Source organism: Sinocyclocheilus grahami, unplaced genomic scaffold (genome assembly GCF_001515645.1).
Source record: "Sinocyclocheilus grahami isolate Dianchi unplaced genomic scaffold, SAMN03320097.WGS_v1.1 scaffold391.1, whole genome shotgun sequence".
NCBI classification, from domain to species: domain Eukaryota; kingdom Metazoa; phylum Chordata; class Actinopteri; order Cypriniformes; family Cyprinidae; genus Sinocyclocheilus; species Sinocyclocheilus grahami.
The window spans coordinates 541,069-555,362 of record NW_015505570.1 but is presented as its reverse complement, the minus strand read 5'-3'; positions in this window follow the sequence as shown (position 1 = coordinate 555,362).

Genomic DNA, 14,294 nt, shown 5'->3' with positions numbered 1-14,294 from the left:
ACAGTACACATCTGATTCATAACCTGCTATGACAAGAGGGCGTATGTTTTTAGGCGTAGGACTAAACTGGTTTCTTCTAGATGATAAGCAATGTGTCTAGCACAACATGATATAATCTCATGCAAATCCAGCACGCACACATATTTTGTAAAACTCTCTCCTGAAACATCTGCAGATGCACCTATGCTACACCGGGATACCTGTTGGGACAGACTACACTGGAATGTAAGGCCGGGCCTGTGTTACTGAGGGAGGGACAGCATAAAGCTTCACCTTGTGCCGTAGCTGTGGCCTGCAGCCCCATGCGCTGCTGCTGAGTTGCAAGCGTCCTATAATGCGTGCCACCTCTCATCTCACTCTCTTCCTCCAAGACTTCCTGGAATGCATGATTCACAGCACCCTCCATCAAGACTCTTTCTGCTGAAGACAGAGAGACAAAGCGCATATGAAAATAAAACAGAGAAGGTCAGAGTGGCACATTATTGCAAAGCACATTTAATGGCAACCTAAAATTCCTTCCTCCTAAAATGACACAGAAACACGTTGAGGTTCAAATTAAACCCAAAAGCGTGAAGAGGAACATTGTGTGAAAAAGAGTGAAAGAGAGAAGAAGAAGAAGATGAAGGAGACGAAGAAGAAGAAATTATTAAAATAATTACAAATTGCGCCCTGACAAGCAAGAGCAAAATTTAGCCCAGAGCCATTTGTCTGTAATTAGTTAATTAATCCTTACACAAATTATGAGCAATAACTCATCACACGGGACTCACCCATCAGAAATTCAGCCGACTTGGATTTCTTCTGCTCAGGTTGCTCCACAGCCTTCTGCTGCAACTTCTGGAGGGAAATTGTTAAATGAATAAATTAGCTGCAGAATGAAGATCATCATTTCTGATCCGCAACTAACGCAGTATTTTAAATATGGGACGACACGGAAATGTCATTTAATTTACAACGCTGCTAAAGGGGTCAAGCACTAATTGAACAACAGAGTGGAAGAAACTGGAATCATAAATAGATAAGTTGACATGAATGCCTAATGAAGGTCACATTAAAATACTTACAATGTCCAACCCCACCTTCCCGAATCCCACCCCAACCTCCAACCCGAGAGAAACGTTTTTTTCCTCAAAAAGAAAAAAGATGCATTTTCATGAGCACTACGTAAAAATGTTGGAGGTTTGCCAAGCATATGAATATGCAAATCATTATAAACACATTGCAAGCAGCATGAAGGCTCAAACATACGAGGAAGAAAATTGGAAGAGAGAACTCGCACCAAATTAAAAACATAAACCAGGGTTCTCAATGTGGTTACCAAGCACTGAAACTTATGCCGTGAAAGAATATGAAAAAAGGTTGAACATTTTAAATGAAAGTTGCGGCCCAAAAGGTGTTACAATATATCGTTTATACAAGTATAACATTAATGTAATGTGAATGAAGCATATTTGCATGAGTGAATGTACATTTTGATTAGTACCAATAAGACATTCATTATTGTTACTATATTGTGAGATCAAATTCCAAACAAAATCTCACGGTGTGTTATTTACTTTCCCGTGTTCCTACGATCCCGATCTGCTTCGTTCCCGATCTCCACCAGGATACCTCCAACAAAGACAAAGAGACTTACATTCAGCTAAGCATTCAAGAGCTCTCATACTGCAATTGACTCACCTGCCTTCTGCTCACCTTGCTCTTCAGTCATTGTCAATAAACCCACCTGCTTAGAACACTTACCTCGTGTCTCTGCCTGTGTACTGTGACAGAAGATCGGACCATAACATGATTGCTGCTGAGGACCGGCTGTGGTGTTTGCGGCAGGACGGTTGGAGCGATATGTGGAGGGATTCCTCAAGCTTGCCAACCAGGTGAGCTGGCACAATGCCACTCTAGGTGTGTGTTTTCAGCTGGGGCTGAACGAGTGGTTTCCTCCTAATCGAGCTGATTAACCTCGACCTTTATTTAAATTGTTCCGAATTTGAAGTCGAAGAAATCAAGGCATGGTCTAAGTCTCGTCGTCCTGCCCCCTCTGGAACATGCCGAGTCTCCCCAGCTCACCTCCCGCCAGGAACCCCCACATACCGCGCCAACAGCTCCGAACACCTGCACAACCCACAGCATCTCCGAGTCATCCGAAGCTCCACTATCATCCTCAGCCAAGAAAGGCCGGCCACCTCCAAGACAAGATTGCCGGCCACTACGAAGTCAAGCCCGCCGGCCTCTCCATAAGTCAAGCCCGCCGGCCGTTCCTGTGTCAAGCCCGCCGGCCACTCCAAAGTCAAGCCTGTCGATCGTGGCTCACTCTCACCCAGAGCCCGTTCCAGTGTCGGCTCCAGCCCCAGAGCTCGCTCCAGTGTCAGCTCCAGCCCCAGAGCTCACTCCAGTGCCAGCTCCTCGAAAGCGCCTTGCTGTGCCTGTTCCTCCAGAACACCCTCCAGTGCCAGCACCTCGTAAGCGCTTCCCAGATTCCCAGTTCACTCCAGGAAGGGCTCTGGATCCCCCGTTTAGCCCAGTGATGTCTCCTGATTCCTCGTTTAGCTCTGGAAGGGCTCATGACCCCAGTGGTCCGCCATGGCCTCCCGAATCTCATGATCCACTATGGCCGCCCGAGCTCCCTGCTCCGCCATGGACCCTGAGCTCCTTGCTCCGCCCTGGATGTATTCCCCGTATCCCAGTCTTGCACCAGCCTCCAGGGCGCCCCCTCCCCGGTGGAATTGTTACGGCGTGGGACGTGCCTTCCAGGAGGGGGAGGTAATGTCAGGGAGTCTCTGTCACCAGTCAGCAGTCACGACGCTCACCTGATCACAATCACCTTGTTACTGATCACCCACACCTGCAGCCAGCAATCAGCACACCTTCAAGAACATGCTCCTCACAGTTACTCATCGTCCGATCTACCGTTCACTACCTTTAACTGTTTCCAGACCTTACTTTCCTGTATGGTCACGGTGTGTTATTTACCTCCAGAATTTCCCATGTTCCTACAATCACGATCTCCTTCCTTCCCGATCTCCACCAGGATACCTGCAACAAAGACAAAGCATTCAAGAACTCTCATACTGCCATTGACTCACCTGCCTTCTGCTCACCTTGCTCTTCAGTCATTGTCAATAAACCCACCTGCCTAGAATACTTAACTCGTGTCTCTGCCTGAGTACTTTGACAGGGAGACCATGGCTAGTTGTCACAATTACACCCAATTCTTGTTCTCTCCTGCAGTGGTTTTGTTGGTTCAAAACCCTAAATCTCTTTAAGGAAGATTTTAACCAAAAGATTGAATACCCTGTGTTCTCAGGGTATTTCACATTTATGAACATAATTGTAATTTATACATTTTAAATGAATGAATGAATGAATGTGAATGTAATTAAAAAGACTACCCTAATCAAGTCCAATCAGTATAATCAAACACAGCTGGACTCAAATGAAGGTGTAGAACCATCTCAAGGATGATCAGAAGAAATGGACAGCACCTGAGTTAAATAAATGTGTGTCACAGCAAAGGGTCTGAATACTTAGGACCATGTGATATTTAAGTTTTTCTTTTTTAATAAATCTGCAAAAATGTCAACAATTCTGTGTTTTTCTGTCAATATGGGGTGCTGTGTGTACATTAATGAGGGAAAAAATTAACTTAAATGATTTTAGCAAATTGCTGCAATATAACAAAGAGTGAAAAATTTAAGGGGGTCTGAATACTTTCCGTACCCACTGTATATGTATAATTAAATAAATAATAATCATCATAATAATACAATTTATTAAAATAGCTACATATTTGTATAATATTTTTGTAAGATGCAGTAAAAGTTTTGTTTTTTATATTTGTTTTACTGTTTAAATTTAATTTGGCAGGGCCCATTGCAAACTTTCAGTACTTATGCCATAATATATTGTGAAAACATGGCCCACTATGGATCCACATGTTAAGACAATAAATGTTATAATTAAAAATCTTTGAGTTTAGATTTTTTGGATGACACTCAAAGCTGAAAACTTTGTCTGCAGTACTTAATTCCTATATATGTAAATGAGTCCTGAATGTTACAGAAGTGATAAACACTGCAATATATATGAACAGAGCCTAAAGATGCACAAAGCATAAAACATCATCTTAAAGACAGCAGTGTAAGTGGGAAATGTTTTTCATCTTACATGACAGAGCAATTAAAGTTGAGCAGGACACACTCCAATCTGGAGCAGAGTTTAGAAATCTGCTTTAACATCCAACAAGCCCTAAAGCCACACATTCATTTGAACCGCTGAGATTAATGCTAATCTAATTGTAACTTATTTAAAAAACATTTTCTTTTCCCCCCACTGTCTTCAAATCAATTTCTCCAACAGGAAGATGGTACGACTCACCAGAAATGTTAAATATGTCAGTTAAGTATCCTTTTTTTATTTTAGTTTTTTTAAATAATTTTTAATGTATAGTCATTCTATTTTAATTTTTTTTTGGTGCATGTCTCGCATGGAAAATTTACAAGAGATAATTGGGCCACCACTTGAGAAATAAGCAAATAATGATTTTGCCAAAAGCAGAATGACACATAATTATCCTCACCAATTCAACATTTCATATTATCCGTCCAGCACTGGTGGATTTCAATTATCTCCCAGTAACAAATCTCTTTAATTACTTTCTGAAGTTGTCACACCAGCATTGTCATATTCCTATTTTTCCCTGATGAATTTCTGAACATGTACACATGAACATTACGTGTTATAGCTTGAATAATAAACTTCTTTAAGAATATCTTGTTTTAATCTGTACTGTGTGGTGCAAAAACTAGTGCAACCACCTGAGCCAAAAACAAATAAGTAACTACAATTTTATGCCAAAAGCTTGTTGTGATATTCAGTATATGCTATAAAAATTTTGTGAGAAAAGCCCCCAAATGCAGGTAATTAAAATACATTATTGTAAAAGATGAGTAAATCATTGAGTAGACAAAAAAGTGGCTTTAGGAAACAATATATTGTTTTTAATAACATTGAGCATAAACCTGTCAATCTACAACAATCCATTTAGTCTCTCTGAAGTAGATTATTAGGGTCATTCACAATGGTCATGCTATTTTGTTCAACTGCAATTAATTAATTAATAATTTTTTTTTATATATATATATAGTAGGTCTATGCGTAGGAAAGTCGTGGCCTAATGGTTAGAGAGTCGGACTCGTAACCCAAGGTTGTGGGTTCGAGTCTCATACCGGCAAGGATTGTAGGTGGGGGGGAGTGACTGTACAGTGCTCTATTCCACCTTCCAACCACGACTGAGGTGCCCTTGAGCAAGGCACTGAACCCCCAACTGCTCCCTGGGCGTCGCAGCAAAAAAATGTGTGTGTTCACTGCTGTGTGTGTGCATTTTGGATGGGATAAATGCAGAGCACTAATTCCTAGTATGGGTCACCATACTTGGCCACATGTCACGTCACTTATATACAGACTGACATCTGTGGTCACTGCATCACATCTTTCTTTCTTTTTTTTTTTAGCATCTCACACTGAGTGACCCATTTTTTAAAAATCGCTCCAATGATAGAAAAAGGTCAGAGGACATGATTAATTGTGTTTATTGCATTATTATTATTATTATTAGCATTAGCATTAATTGCACTAAACCAATGGGTTACATTGACAGTCAAACATTAAGTGAAACACATTTTTGGCCTGCTTAATTGAACATGAATATTTTGAACATGAACATGAATATTTTAAGATTTATCTGAAATTATCACTTGAAATCACAATCAAAAATTCAAGATCCCTTTTTCTTCTAATTTTGAAAAACAAGAACAAATCTCACTATACAATGTACAGTTGGTCTATGATAATTTTACATGCTAAACGTCTGTAATATTTTGCATTTGAAATACAAGATGTAAACAAAAATATGATTTGGGGTCAGCTATCATCTGTTTAGCATCTAAATTAATTAATCTTATATGATAAAATAAGGTAATGATCATTATTCATCAGCAGGGCCCTGTGCCAAACTCTTTTACCAAACACTAAGCCACTGCTACTTGCTTTTAACATCGTAAACACTTAACAAATACATGGCCAGTGCATCAGTAAACACACTTGCCACACACTATAAAATAAGAATGAAAAAAAAATGGCTCAACTGACATCCGGAGGCATCCCGTCTGCTGTTAGAAAGGAAAATGCTGCCCTTTCTCTCAATGAACACTAACAAGATGCTACTATGTGCCACACCATGGACACAGAAGAGCAGAAAATCATCTCTAATGGATGACAAGAGAAATGTATGAGCATTATAAAAGAATGTGATTGTTGTCTAAAAGAATTGGGAACACGGATGCCATCTTCAGCCTGGGATCTGTTCAGAGCATAGCGACTGGGTGTAAGGCTGGTGGGCATAGACCAGTTCCTTAGTGAATTTTGCATACTGTACGGATCATTGCCCGGTTCAGAGCAGTCACATTGAATCTGCCTTCAACCAATTGTGCTTCATGAAACCGTCAACCCTCATTTACGTCTGACTGTTTTCTTCTGCTGGCTGCGGTAAACAAGCCCTACGACAATCTCTCTCACTCTCTCTCTCTCTCTCTCTCTCTCTCTCACTCTCCTTCTCTGTCACACACACACACACACACACACACACACACCCTGTTGATGTGCTGACAGCCTCTGTCCTCTATGTTACAGCTTTAACCTTAAGCTCAAATACACACACGCACACACACGTGGATGCAACCCAAAATCCAGGACTATACTGAATCTACATACACATTCTAAGAATGTATCTTAATATTAATGATATTATTTAAAAAAAAAAACTTTTACACCTTTACAGTGATTTTAAGACTGGTACAGTGTAAGTGGTGTTCTCAGGCATAATGCAAAGTGGAGCACCATTAAACATGGTAAAATCACTGTAACACATAGCCTTGAATGGGTTATCTGTTTTTATTAAATGGTGGCGAGTCATCATAAAAAGTCTCAGATGTTTAATATACTAATATAAATCACTGGAAAGAGCCATTATTCTGCCAAGTACTATTTTTCATTGGGCTAAACAAAGGCTGTTTACAGTTTCTAAGCAATGTAGCAGCTTGCATTAATATATAATGTGAAGCAACACATGTGTTTATAGTGATTTTACAAGCTTAAAAGCTGCTTTATCCAATAATAATTCAGAATAGGAAATATCAATTTTATTTTTTGGTCCCACTTTATATTAAGTGTCCCTAATACCTGTGTACTTACATAGTAACTAAATGTGTACAAAGTATTTAACCACAGTGTAAGTACACATTGGTACATAGTATCTACAGCTGTAATTTGTCTGCAACTACACACATGTAACAACCCTCAGGATGGTTTGTGTAAGTACAAATGTGTAACAGGATATTGGTAACAACACTTATTTTCACTTCACTAAGTACTTGTGTAACAGGAATTATATAACTACATTTTGCAAAACAATATGTATAAGAGTAATTGGAACCATTTGATCCAGGGGGTGGAGATGGGTAGGTTTAGGGAAATGTTAAGTGTGAGGAGTTGGATCTCGAGTTGGAGTTGGTGCACCACTGTAATACCAGTGTCCTTACATGGTAACTCCTCAGGAACTGTCTACTTAATATAAAGTGAAACATTCTGGACATCAACCACAATTTATATGTAAAGCCTAACTTACTGGCCACTGCTGTGTAATATCAGAGTAATTACATGATACATCTAAAATAAAGTGTAACACTTTCTTTACCAAAAAGTGCTGTCAGTCCTGTTACACATTTGTACTTTCATTACCAAAAAGCATTGTTACCAATGTCCTGTTACACATTTGGACTTACACATACAATTCAGTGGATTGTTACATATGTGTAGTTAGACTAACATTACAGCTGTAGATACTATGTACCAATGTGTACTTAAGCTGTGGTTACATACTATGTACACATCTAGTTACTATGTAAGAACACAGTTATTTGGGACACTTAATATAAAGTGGGACCCATTTTTTTATCCTTTATTTTACCAGGAATTATCCCATTGAGATATAAATCTCTTCTACCAGGGAATCCTGACCAAAATGGCAGTACAGAAAGTTTCACACAAACAGATTACAACACATAAAACCAAAAAATATAATAAAGATAAAATCTTATCATATGAAAAAAAAATTATCAGCTTTATAATTCTATAGAGGCAAGGTACAGGCCTGCATCCTTCAATGACACTCATGTGTGACTGTTTCACAAACACGGCATGAGATCTGAATCTTTTAAATTCAAATTTTGTCTGAAAATATATTCAAAGATAAAGACGATGAAAGCACTAGTTCCCTTTTTACACACCTTCACTGCAGCTCTATCTTCATGTATTTTAGAGCATGCCTTTTCACAAAATACTAATTGTCATTAAACTAATAGCTTTATGTAGAACAACAACCATGTCAGTTGGTGAAAACAGGAAAACATAATTAGAATTCAGACTGAATTAATCTACGCTGGCCCCTTTAAGTGAATTAGCCAATTATTTATGCATGTGTGCCCCTTTGATGCTAACTGATTAAGAGGGAAAAACAGAACCTTGAAAAATTACAGAACTTTCTTTGTCGTTTCAAAAATGCCACAAAAAAAACCTAAGGGGAAGTAATGCTCCTTGCATAAGCTAAACATATTTGATAAGAGAAAATCTATTCAAAATATCTAGCTTACTTCAGAATAGCTAGCTTAGTACTAGCTTTCTTTGTACTTTTTTATTTAACAGTATATAAACAGTCAAATTCAAACAATACATTGTTGTCACATGAACTATTGAGTGTTTTCGTCCAGTTGTCCGTCCAGTTCGTTAGTGGCATCCAGTTATCGTTTCTTTATAATAAAAAAAAAATGGCAGTTTAATCCAGAAATATATATATTTTTTAAATGATGACACACAACTTATTTCTGGTTTATTTATCACATGTAAGGTCAAGTTGAACGAAAATGTGCATGCTGGGAACAGTATACAGTACATACTATATACTGCAGAAAGAATAAGAGTGGTATGTCTGCACCTATCATACTTTAGATTTAAGCAATACAATAAAGCTGAAGAAGGCAAGGTAAAATAGTGTGTCAAAATATACTGTTTTGTGTGTAATACCAAGTGGCAGTCTAGCCCAGCTGAATGAGGGGCCAGGTCAGGGTCATGGGAACTCTTCGGGATTTTAAATAGGTTTTTTGTTCAGCTACTTGAGAATTCCTCAGATTTCTGTTATGCCGTTTCCTTCACTCAATTCCCAGCTGACCTCTCACAGGCCACTGCAGCAAATGTTAAATGTGAATGGTAAGTCTGCCTTTAACTTAATAGAAAACTGTAAGCTAAAGGCTCTGACCCCGTATTGAAAGCATACTCACATCCATCGCCACAGAGGGTACGTCTTGTGTGGTGACCTTTGACCTTTACCTGCACATACAGAATTACAGGATATTAGTGTCATTTGGCTACCTGTGTTTATAAAGTATGTACAAGCATGTGTCTGTTTTCAATTTTATTATTTAAATCATTAGTCACATAAAAACTACTAGACTAATACATGAACAGTGGGAAAGAATTTCATACAGTTAAAGGAACTATCACAAAGCTGATGGAAAAGCTGAATTTTCAGGAGCTAATACTTCAGTCCTAAGTGTCACATAATCCTTTAGAAAGTATTCAGTTATTATCAAATATTATTGGTGTTCAATTATTAATAACGGTCCTTATTAATGTTGATGAAAAAAATATTTGTTTATTTATTTATTTATTGTGAAACCATTTTTCAGGATTCTTTGATGAACACAAAGTTCAAAAGAACAGCATTTATTTGAAATAAAAATATTTTGTAACATGAATGTCTTTACTGGCACTTTTGATCAATTTAGTGCAACCTTGCTGAATAAAATATTATTTAATTTACTTTAATATTAATTAATTTCTTTCTTTCTCTCTTTTTTTTTACCCCGGACTTTTGAATAGTCGTATTTCATGGTTTCCACAAAAATATTAAGCATATTGATAATAGGAATAAATGTTTCTTGAGCACCAAATCAGCATATTCAAATGATTTCTGAAGGATCATGTGACACTGAAGACTGAAACAATGCTGCTGAAAAGTCTGCTTCACCATCGCTGAAATTTTACATTTTAAAATAGAAAACAGTTATTTTAAATTGTAATAATAATGCACAATATGAATGTTTTTACTGTATTTTTCATTAAATAAATGCAGCCTTGGTGAGCATGAGACTTAACCATGAGATTATTTTTTTGTTGAGGCAATGGTGAGGTACTGCAACCAATTTGCATGATCTTCTCCACAAAATCAGACCTGGGTTCAAGTGTATTTTCCTGGCTGTATTTTTATATTTCCTGGGGTATATTTATGCTGTTAATTCTTTGCAATGCATCTAGATGAATGACAATCTAAGAAAAACGTATTTATTATCAAAGGTAACAAATTAATTCCCCTTATTGTTTAAGCCCTGTTTACTAATTTCTATCAGATACAGCCTGTTTAGTATTTCTATCTGCTCTATGGTAATTCACATGGTCTGCACAAGTTTCTGCAGAAATAGCAAAACAAACCCCAGGCAAAATGTGAAAGATTATCCCATACTATGCGGGTTACAGTGAAACACTATACTTTTTCACACTAAACGCTACTCCGCCGGGTGCGATTGTAAAGCATGTTAAGCTATTGAAACTGCACTTTGTATATATGGGGAGAACTGTGTGTAGTAACAAGTGAGCCGGTGTTTTGGTAATTGTTTCAAATTACATTGTGTGCAATAACAGAGGAAAAGCTATCCGCCACCTCTCCTGCAAAGGCAAAATGTAAAGAGCGCAGGATATCCCTCTGCCTCACTCCTCAGACACGCCAGCTCACTCAGATAAACAGGCAGAAACAGAAATAGTTTGTTCACTCGCTCGCTCTCACCGAATCACTGTCTTTGTGCTTCAATTCATTCTGTAAGTCAGCTCGGCACTCACAGCACCCATAATTCTTTTTGATAAAGCATGGCGTCTCTGCGGTTTCTCCACATGTGCGTCTTATTGGATTACTGATGGTTTTCAAACCAATATTTCTCATTTGCTGATTTTTTTTTTTTTCAGTAACTAATAAATTAGGGAGGATGAAAAAGTCCAGACAACTGGTAGTAAAAGCTGTTCATTTCTATATGTCAAATGTTGTTCTGAAAATGACATGCATGCCAGCAGCTATTCAACCACACAAAAGGCTGCTGATTCACTTCTGCTTTTCTCCAAAACAGTCCTTGAAGCAATAAAGTGATGCACAGAAGTGTATTTGTGAAGTAGCATGGCATCCAGTATGCTGTTATAAAATTATATGCATACTGGTCAGTGGTGAATCTATATACTCAATCATTCAGAGCATTATAATAGGAACTTCAAGCTATCAAAACAAAACAACAGACATCTGGTGATATAATTCTGGTTTAGTGTGCAATGGTCCGAGTTTCAAATCCATAGTTTTTAACTAAACTTGACAGCCAGTGATCACCATGCACATTAATGTAAACAATCAGCTTTGTACATATGAAAGGAATATTGCAGTATATCTCTTTTTGTTGTTGTTACCTCCAAAATCCACTTGTCTCACACATATGAGTTTCTGTCCTATCCAGCTTTCCTTTTACAAAAAGGTCACAAATATCCTAAATCACTAATTAGGCCTATAGCAATATCCAGTTGTAGCAATATCTTATCTTCCTTTCATAACCTTTGCTTTAACTGTTGTTTTTGTTCATCTCTGAATCAGTAAATTGCTGTAAAATTACTGAAACAACTTTCAACCGTTCACACAGTCAATGAAGTTCCATCTTTTTACTGGTAAAGCATTATTCACACATCCATTTCAAAATACTGGTAAATTCTGTGACATCATTAAACAGAAATGACCTCTTAACGGCTGCGCCTCCCGGTGTTGTTTTTGTAAACATGGATGGATATATAAGCGGTCAGTGTTTTTGTTGATGATTTAATTTTTGTGTCAAACATTCACATTCATGCAGCGCTTTTGGCCCAGAGACATCGGCCCTGTCCCAAATGGAGCACTTCATGTGCACTTGCGGTCTTATGGACTTACAATGGCTGCCACGTGCGCGTGTCCGTCAAGTCCATGACACATTGTGTACAGGGTTGCCAGGTTTTCACAGGAAAACCCGCCCAATCGCATTTAGAGGGGGCAGTTAAAAATCACGTTCCAGGGGGTAAAATGCACGTTTTTTGGCAAGGTTCGCATTCCAGGGGATAAATATCATGTTATTGGAGTCGCTTCAACCCATGGTAACAGTGTGTCATGGTTATGTTCTGTTTTGGTTCTGTTTCTCCACAGGACCGGCGTCCTCTCCGTCAGTCAGCCCCCTGGTGTCGCTTGCTCGAACTCCACCATGGCTCCTCCCTCCGGCGACTCCACCGTGGGCCACAATCCTGGTTGGCCTCTGGAGCTCCATCTGGCTCCTCCCTCCATCCACTCCACCCTGGCCCTATGAACTATTCTCCTTTTCTATTGCCTGTCCCTTGCCTTGACAGAGGGTGAGCTGCTACTGGACTCTGGACTATTGAACTGTTTGAGTGAGGAGGAAGTCTGGCTTCTCCCTTCCCGTTGGTCCCGCCCACCTCCCCATTGAGAGCCCCTGCTGGTTCTGCCCAGCTCTCCTGTATCTCCTAAATTCCCTGTTACTCCTAAACTCCCATCCAGCCTCCCTCTCCTGCCTCCTCTAATATCAGCCAGTTCCTCTGCTCTATCTCCGTTGGTGCCTGTCAGTCCCTCTGCACACCCTCAGTCAGCACCATCTGGGCGCTCTGATCTGCCTCGTGACTTCCAGTCTCCAACTTGCCTTGGCATGAGGATCCCCTGTCTCCGCCTCCAGCCTCCGAGTCCTGGACTCCACCTCGGCCCTTCGAGCCATCGGCTTCGCATTGGCTCCTAGCTTCCTCAACTCCACCATGGCCCGTCCATCCCACCAGCTCCATTGGGCTCCCTCGTCCCTCCAGCTCCGCCTTGGTCAGTCATTGACCATCCGCCACCTTCGAACTCCACTCCTCTGGCTTTGCCTCGTCACTTTGTCACTGTGGCTCTGTCAGGATCCTCCTTCCCTCCGGCTCCACCTTTGTCTTCTGTCACTCTGGCTCAGCCGCGGTTTCCAGAGCCCCGCCTCCGCCGCGGTCGCCTGAGCCTTCAGCTCCGCCTTGGCCCTCCGGATCCTCTGTGTCACCCTGGCTCTGCGGCTGCTCGTCTCCGACCTGGGCTCCTACTCCACCGGCGTCCTCTCCGTCAGTCGGCCCCCTGGTGTTGCCTGCACGAACTCCACCATGGCTCCTCCCTCCGGCGACTCCACCATGGGCCACAATCCTGGTTTTTGTGGATTATAATATTAAAGACTTTTCATTGTGGATTATGCTCGTCTTCTTCGCCTTCCTTTTGAGAGACTGTAACAGAATCACTGACCCTCATTTTGAGTAAATTTTAAATGACGCCTGGAGCAGCAGGACCGTCAGCTGGAAGACCACACCAGGGACTTTATCGACCTGGCGTGCCTTACTCACTTCCGGTGTAAGGCAGTGTATGGCACGCCTACCAGCGGATGGTCCAAAGGAGAATTTCGCCACTTGTGTGGAGTGGGTGCTGGAGAATAATGGACTGTTTTTCTCCATCTGCCCCACCGAGGACAACTCCAGCCCCACTCCCGAGCCAGAGCCCAGCCAGCCATCCCCATCACGCTGCACGGAACATTCGCCAGAGCTCACAGCAGCCGCAAAGCCCGAGCTGGCTGCGATTAAAGAGCCAATGCCATTTAAAGCGACAGAGCCAATCATCGCCCCGGATCTAGGGCTCAAGAGCACGACTGACCAGGTGTGTGAGCCGGCAACACCGTGTGTCGTGGGAATAATTGTGGAGATCGAGGGAATGGAGAATAACCCCGCCCACACGCCCTCTACTGAGGGGGAGCTGTTACTGGACTCTGAACTATTGAACTGTTTGAGTGAGGATGAATTCTGGCTTCTCCCTTCCCGTTGGTCCCTGGTTGGCCTCTGGAGCTCCATCTGGCTCCTCCTGCTCCGGGCTCCTCCCTCCATCCACTCCACCCTGGCCCTATGAACTATTATCCTTTTCCATTGCCTGTCCCTTGCCTGCCTCACGCCCGCATCCTAAACCCCCACCCTCCCTTGGCAACACTGATCGTGTACACTAATTCGGTCACTGGTAAGCTCACTGCACATTGGGACAGTGATTACTCCGGTGACATGATTATACAACA